The sequence below is a fragment of the Chlorocebus sabaeus genome, chromosome X (genome assembly GCF_047675955.1).
Source record: "Chlorocebus sabaeus isolate Y175 chromosome X, mChlSab1.0.hap1, whole genome shotgun sequence".
Classification (NCBI taxonomy): domain Eukaryota; kingdom Metazoa; phylum Chordata; class Mammalia; order Primates; family Cercopithecidae; genus Chlorocebus; species Chlorocebus sabaeus.
This window is the reverse complement of record NC_132933.1, coordinates 84,083,159-84,091,815: the sequence shown is the minus strand read 5'-3', so window position 1 is coordinate 84,091,815 and position 8,657 is coordinate 84,083,159. Positions and strand designations below refer to the sequence as shown.

The following is an 8,657-nucleotide window of genomic DNA, read 5'->3' as shown; positions in this document are numbered from 1 at the left end:
ACACCATGGAATACTATGCAGCCATAAAAAAGGATGAGTTTGTGTCCTTTGTAGGGACATGGATGCAGCTGGAAACCATCATTCTTAGCAAACTATCACAAGAACAGAAAACCAAACACCGCATGTTCTCACTCGTAGGTGGGAACTGAACAATGAGATCACTTGGACTCGGGAAGGGGAACATCACACACCGGGGCCTATCATGGGGAGGGGGGAGGGGGGAGGGATTGCATTGGGAGTTATACCTGATGTAAATGACGAGTTGATGGGTGCAGCACACCAACATGGCACAAGTATACATATGTAGCAAACCTGCACGTTGTGCACATGTACCCTACAACTTGAAGTTTAATAATAATAAATAAATAAATAAATAAATAAATAAATAAATAAAAAGAAAAAAAAAAGAGAATAAAAAGGTAACTGCACTCGGCAAAAATATTTGAGATATAGATATCCAAAAAAGAGCACTGCCTTCCTGTCTGGGTTGCGGAAGTGATGGCTGCCAACTGAGCTTGCTGCTTTCTTGTTACTGCTTGGGCTTCCTGGCTACCTACCCAATGGTGAGGGCGGCCCGGCTGTGTATGGTCACTCAGATAGCCCCTGTCTCCCACCACGAATCTCTGGCCCCTAGCAGCATGGAGCAGATAGCGGCGGCAGCAGAAGCAGGCAAGGAGGGAGATGGTAGGAGGGCCGTAGGCCCGTGTGGTGGGCTGTAGCCTGGGGTATACAAAACTAGGATATGCCAGAAATATAGAACCACAGTTGATCATCCTTTCCTGTATCACTACTAAGGAGTCAGCAAAAGTGGCTGATCAATCTCAAAGGAGGGTGATGAAAGGTGTTGATGACCAAGACTTCTTCATTGGTGATGAAGCAGTAGAAAAAAACTACATATGCAACAAAGTGGTCAATCCACCATGGTATAGTTGAAGTTGGACTTGACGAAAAGATTTATGGAGGAAGTGATCCTAAATATTTAAGGGCAGAAACTGAAGACCATTGTTTTATTTTGTCTGAACCTCGACTTAATACTCCAGAAAACAGGGAATATACTGCTGAAGTAATATTTGAGTCCTTCAATGTTCCAGGCTTGTACATTGCTGTGCATGCTGTTCTTGCTTTAGCTGCATCTTGGACCTCCAGACAAGTAGGAGGACAGACATTTACTGCTACAGTAATAGACAGTGGAGATGGTGTCACTCATGTCATTGCTATGGCTGAAGGGTATTTGATTGGCAGCTGTATTAAACGCATTCCAGTCCCAGGACGAGATGTAACACATTTTATTCCGCAACTGCTGAGAGGCTGAGAAGTAGAAATCCCTCGAAAACAATCCCTGGAAACTGCTAAGACAATAAAGGAACACTATAGTTATGTCTGCCCAGATTTAGTAAAAGAATTTAACAAGTATGATGCAGATAGGTCAAAATGGATTAAGCAGTATACCAGAATCAATGCTATCTCAAAGAAAGAATTTTCCATTGTTTTTTCTGAGAGATTTTTGGGGTTTGTAATCTTCTATTCATCCAGAGTTTGCCAATCCAGACTTTACATAACCTATCTCAGAAGTTGTAGATGAAGTAATTCAGAATTGTCCTATTGATGTCAGATGGCCTGTCTATAAGAATATGGTCCTCTCTGTAGGTTCAACCATGTTCAGCGACTTTGGATATCACTTGCAAAGAGATTTGAAAAGAACCGTATGTAGTTGCCTGGCTTAAATTAAGTAAGGAATTGAGTGGCAGTAGATTGAAGCCAAAATCTATTGATGTACAAGTCATTACACACCATACGCAGCCATATGCAGTTTGGTTTGGAGGATCAATGCTGGCTTCCACGCCAGAGTTCTACCAAGTATGCCACACTAAAAATGATTATGAAGAAATTGGACCTAGCATTTGCCGTCACAATCCAGTGTTTGGAGTCATGTCATAAAAATGACTTCATAGTTATTGGGGTTAGGGAGGTGGAGAAGAGATAACCTTTCTCATTACGTTTTGTCTGGATGGCGGGTTTTGAGGTTTTAAACATGACTTGAAATAGTAAGACAAAACATGATTATACAGGAATATTTTAATAAGTGTATCAATATGCAAATGTAGAAGAGAATGAAAGTGATTTTTTTTTTTTTAGATTGAATATTTGAATCTTATGTGCAACAAAAGAAGTGGGTTTTAGTTCTTTCTATGCCCTGGTATTTTGTATGTTAATGAATTATCCAAGATTTGATGGGATTTATCAGTATGTATTATCAGTGTGTAGATAGCTCTATAATGATTTAACTGTACACTTCTAAGTGTGCAATGCAAGAGCTTGTTTATATTTCATACTTTTTATACTTTGAGGATAAAAAGTCAAAGAAAAATTGTGTTTGAGAGAAAAATCATGAACAAGTAAAGGATAAATTTAAAAAATAGACCCATGAGACTTGGCATACACACTAATGGGATTCCAATTATTATGGAGTCCTTCCATACCCCTCCACTCCTTCTCCCCAAAAGATTTTCTTTGCAAGTCCTTTTGAAACTAAGAGCTAATATCTTGGATTAACTGATGCCTGCTGCTGCTTTCTGATTACTCACATTCTGTTTCTTACTTTTAAAAAAACAGTAAAGACGAGTGTTGAACCAGTATTGCAGTTCCATAGTGTCATTTCTTATAAAACAACAAGAACAACAATAATTTGATTACCAAAATTGGCATATTTAAAGCCTAACAACATTCTAATAAAGGCACAAATTTCTAATGCTTGTTTCAAGTTCTTTCATCTCTTTATAAGTTAACTAGTAAGTCTATTTTCTTCGGACCTCTGCAATAGTTCTTTAAAATCACAGCAGTTAGTTAGCAAGCTGACTTTTTTATGTGCTCTATACAAATACTTGTGAACTTTTAATATGTTGAGTGCTTTCATTTTGATAACTGGATCTCCATTTGATATTTTCATTTGTATAACTCATTTGCAGTCTGAGGATTTTTAGTGTCTGTCCCTGAAGATGTAATTGAAAGTTAATTTTCTTTTCTTTTTTCTTTCTTTCTTTCTTTCTTTCTTTCTTTCTTTCTTTCTTTCTTTCTTTTTTTTTTTTTTTTTTTTGAGACTGAGTCTTGCTCTGTCACCTAGGATGGAGTACGGTGGTGCAATCTCAGCTCACTGCAACCTCCGCCTCCTGGGTTCAAGTGGCTCTCCTGCCTCAGCCTCTCAAGAAACTGAGATTACAGGCATCTGCCACCATGCCTGGCTAATTTTTATGTTTTCAGTAGAGACAAGATTTCTCCATGTTGGCCAGGCTGGTCTTGAACTGCTGACCTCCACTGATCCGCCTGCCTTGGCCTCCCAAAGTGCTGGGATTACAGGTGTGAGCCACTGTACCCAGCCTGAAAGTTGATTTTCTTTGCATTTTAAAATATCTGGATCATGAAGAAAGAGTGATAAAAATAAATTAAAACTGAAAAAGGAACTCATATTCAGAATATATAAAGAACTCCTACAAATCAACATTTATAGCAGCTTTATTCATAATAGCCAAAAATGATATCGACCCTCACATCCATCAAAAGGAGAATGAATAAACAAACATGGAATATCCATGGAGAAATACACAACAATAATAATGAACTGACATGCACAACCACATGTTTGAATCTCATTGACATTATGTTTAGTGAAGAAAAGCCAGATAATGGCAAAAGTAATTGAGGGTGAGAGCAATATATATAGTGGTGACCTCTCAGGTGGAGACTGGGAAAGAGGAAATTTCCTGGTGCTGAAAATGTTCTAAATTGTAATTTGGCTGGTTCTTATACACTGTCTATAAATGTAACAAGTAATTGAGCTGTACTCTTCATATTAGTGCACTTTTTTGTATGTAAATCATACCTCAAAAATAAAAAGGATAGACTAGGAATGGTGGCTTACACCTGTAATCACAACACTTTGAGAGGCTGAGGCAGGACGATTGCTTGTGCTGCAGGAGTTCAAGACCAGCCTAAGCAACATAGCAAGACCTTGTCTCTATAAAAATAAAAATAAAACAAAATAGCTGGGAGTAGTAGTGCATGCCTGTAGTCCCTGCTACTCAGAAGGCTGAGGCAGGAGGATGACCTGAGTCCAGGAGGTCCAGGCTTCAATGAGCCATGATCACACCACTTCATTCCAGCCAGGGAGACAGAACAAGACCTGTCCGAAAAAAAAAAAAAAAAAAAAAAGCAGCTCTTCATGAGGCTGTCTCTGATCATTCTGTTAAAAATAGCAACCCAATCTAAACATCATGTTATACACCATAAATATATAAATATATACAATAAAAATATATAGACACAAAGTCTTGCTCTGTTGCCCAGGCTGGAGTGCAGTGGCATGATCATGGCTCACTGAAGCCTTGACCTCCCAGACTCATTCCATTCTCCTGCCTCAGCCTCCTGCGTAGGTGGGACTACAAGCACACACCACCATGGCCAGCTAATTTTTGTAATTTTTGTAGAAACGGGATCTCACTATGTTGCAGAGGCTGGTCCTCAACTCTTGGACTCAAGTGATCCTCCTGCCTCAGCCTTTGAAAGTACTGAGATTACAGGCATCAGCTACCAGGCCCAGCCCAATTTTAAAAATAAATAAATGCAATTAATAAATGCAAAATAAATAGATGCAAATTAAGTAAAAATAAATAAATGCAAAATAAATAAATAAACCCTCACTACTCTCAGCTCACTACCTTGCTTTGTTTTTCTTCAAAGCATTTATTGCAACTTTAAAAAAAAAGATTTTTAGAGATGGGGGAGCTCACTTTGTTCCCCAGATTGGTCTCGACCTCCTTGACTCAATCTTCCTGCCTCAGCCTCCTGAGTAGCTGGGATTATAGGCAAGAGTTACTGTGCCTGACTAGTTCTTGCAACCTAATGTACTGTTTATTTATTTATTAGTTTGTCTTCTGTCTCCCTGCACTAGACTCTAAGCCCACCAGGGCAGGAACTCTGTTTGCCTCACACGTGGTAAAGTTTGCTCCTTCTTGGTTGAGGAGCCCCCACCATGCTGTATTGTGTTCTGGGAGTGTGACATCAAAAGGTACAGCAGCAAGTACACAAGCTCTGGAACCACACCACCTGGGTTCTGGTTCCACTTGGGTTGCCTAGCAGCTGATGGGCCTCTGGCAAGTTTCTTCACCTTGCTGTGTCTCAGTCTCCCCATCTTCAGTATGGACAAAATCTCAATTCCTACCTTACTGCAACCCAGATCAAGGAGCTGCACACTGCCAGCCCCCTCAGATGGAGCTCCAGACTCAGATGGCCTGGGACTCATGCCTGCACTCTGCTCCCTGTGCTCCTCCCCAAATCCACTTCAGAGAAGGCCTCATGGGTCCTTCAACCCTCTGAAAGGGATGGGTGTGTTGTGTAGAAGACAGTTTGCCATGACTTCTAAAGCACATACGTTAGGCATTGACTGTGCCCTCTGTTCATATGAAGGTGTGTTAAATTCCTGGTTTTCCTTGATGCTGGCAGCATCTCCTCTTTCTCCAAAATGCTGTATGCCTACGTAGAAAGGCCTGTCCCTTTTGCCTTCAGAAAGTTTGTTGAAAACTCACAGGGCCAGGTGCAGTGGCTCATGCTTGTATTCCCAGCACTTTGGGAGGTCGAAGCAGACAGACTGCTTGAGCCCAGGAGTTTGAGACCTGCCTGGGCAACATAGTGAGATACTGTCTCTACAAAAAATTAGCAGGGTGTGGTGGTGTGTGCCTGTAGTTCCAGCTACTTGAGAGGCTAAGGTGGGAGGATCACCTGAGCCCAGGAGGTGGAGGTTGTAGTAAGCCGTAATCATGCCACTGCACTCCAGCCTAGACAATAGAACAAGACCCTGGGGAAAAAAAAAAAAAAAAGGAAGTCGCTTCCAAGATGGCCAAATAGGAACAGCTCCAGTCTGCAGCTCCCAGTGATATTGATGCAGAAGATGGGTGATTTCTGCATTTCCAACTGAGCTCTGAAGAGAGCAGTGATTCTCTCAGCATGGCATTCAAGCTCCAAGAATGGACAGACTGCCTCCTTAAGTAGGTCCCTGATTCCCATGTAGCCTGCCTGGGAGACACCTCCCAGTAGGGGCCAGCAGACACCTCAAACAGGCGGGTGCCCTTCTGGGACGAAGCTTCCAGAGGAAGGATCAGGCAGCAATATTTGCTGTTCTGCAGCTTCCGATGGTGATACCCAGGCAAAGAGGGTCTGGAGTGGACCTCCAGCAAACTGCAACAGACATGCAGCTGAGGGGCCTGACTGTTAGAAGGAAAACTAACAAACAGAAGGGAATAGCATCAACATCAACAAAAAGGACATCCACACCAAAACCCCATCTGTAGGTCACCAACATCAAAGAACAGAGGTAGATAAAACCACAAAGATAGGGAGAAACCAGAGCAGAATAGAGGAAAATTCCGAAAACCAGAGCACCTCTTCTCCTCCAAAGGATCACAGCTCCTTGCCATCAAGGGAACAAAACTGGCTGGAGAGTGAGTTTGACGAGTTCACAGAAGTAGGCTTCGGAAGGTCAGTAATAACAAACTTCTCCGAGCTAAAGGAGCATGTTCTAACCCATTGCAAGGAAACTAAAAACCTTGAAAAAAAAGGTTAGACAAATGGCTAACTTGAATAAATGGTGTAGAGAATACCTTAAATGACCTGACGGAGCTGAAAACAACAACACAAGAACTTTGTGACACATGCACAAGCTTCAGTAGCCGATTAAATCAAGTGGAAGAAAGAATATCAGTGATTGAAGATCAAATTAATGAAATAAAGCAAGAAGACAAGACTAGAGAAAAAAGCGTGAAAAGAAACAAACAAAGCCTCCAAGAAATATGGGACTATGTGAAAAGACCAAATACACGATTGACCGATGTACTGGAAAGTGATGGGGAGAATGGAACCAAGTTAGAAAATGTTCTTCAGAATATTATCCAGGAGAATTTCCCTAAGCTAGCAAGGCAAGCCAACATTCAAATTTAGGAAATACAGAGAACACCACAAAGATATTCCTCAAGATGAGCAACCCCAAGACACATAACTGTCCACATTAACCAAGTTTGAAGTGAAGGAAAAAATGTTAAGGGCAGCCAGAGAGAGAGGTCAGGTTACCCACAAAGGGAAGTCCATCAGACTAACAGAGGATCTCTTAGCAGAAACCCTACAAGCCAGAAGAGAGTGGGGTCCAATATTCAACATTCTTAGACTAAAGAATTTTCAACCAAGAATCTCATATCCAGCCAAACTAAGCTTCATAAGTGAAGGAGAAATAAAATCCTTTACAGACAAGCAAATGCTGAGAGATTTTGTCTTCACCAGGCCTACCTTACAAGAGCTCCTGAAGGAAGCACTAAACATGGAAAGGAACAACTGGTACCACTCACTGCAAAAACATGCCAAATGGTAAAGACCATCAATGTTATGAAGAAACTGCATCAATTAACGGGCAAAATAACCAGCTAACATCAAAATCACAGGGTCAAATTCAAACATAACAATATTAACCTTAAATGTAAATGGGATAAATGCCCCAATTAAAATACACAGACTGGCAAATCGGATAAACAGTCAAGGCCCATCGGTGTGCTGTATTCAGGAGACCTATCTCATGTGCAAAGATGCACATAGGCTCAAAATAAAGGGATGGAGGAAGATCTACCAAGCAAATGGAAAGAAAAAAAAAAAAAGCAGGGGTTGCAATCCTAGTCTCTGATAAAACAGACTTTAAACCAACAAAGATCAAAAGAGACAAAGAAAGCCACTACATAATGGTAAAGGGATCAATACAACAAGAAGAGCTAACTATCTTAAATATATATGCACCCAATACAGAAGCATTCAAATTCATAAAGCAAGTCCTTAGAGACCTACAAAGAGACTTAGACTCCCACACAACAATAATGGGAGACTTTACCACCCCACTGTCAATAACACACAGATCAACAAGACAGAAGGTTAACAAGTATATCCAGGACTCGAACTCAGCTCTGGACCAAGCAGACCTAATAGACCTCTACAAAACTCTACACCCCAAATCAACAGAATATGCATTCTTCTCAGCACGACATCACACTTATTCTAAATTTGACCACATAATTGTAAGTAAAACACTCCTCAGCAAATGTAAAAGAATAGAAATCACAACAAACTGTCTCTCAGACCACAGCACAATCAAATTAGAACTCAGGATTAAGAAACTCACTCAAAACCGCTCAACTACATGGAAACTGAACAACGTGCTCCTGAATGACTACTGGGTAAATAACGAAATGAAGGCAGAAATAAAGATATTCTTTGAAACCAATGAGAACAAAGACAAAACATAGCAGAATCTCTGGGACACATTTAAAGCAGTGTGTAGTGGGAAATTTATGGCACTAAATGCCCACGACAGAAAGCAGGAAAGATCTGAAATCAACACCCTAACATCACAAATAAAAGAACCAAATAAGCAAAATATTCAAAAGCTAGCAGAAGGCAAGAAATAACTAAGATCAGAGCAGAACTGAAGGAGATAGAGACACAAAAAATGCTTCAAAAAACCAATGAATCCAGGAGTTGTTTTTTTTAAAATATCAACAAAATAGATAGACTGCTAGCAAGACTATAAAGAAGAAAAGAGAGAAGAATCAAATAGATGCAATAAAAAATGA

General features: G+C 40.5%; 1 pseudogene; it reads left to right on the top strand.

Annotated features, from left to right (window-relative positions):
• Positions 1 to 819: 819 nt before the first annotated feature.
• LOC103232117 (actin-related protein 3 pseudogene) lies at positions 820 to 1,938 on the top strand (annotated as a pseudogene).
• Positions 1,939 to 8,657: the final 6,719 nt, after the last annotated feature.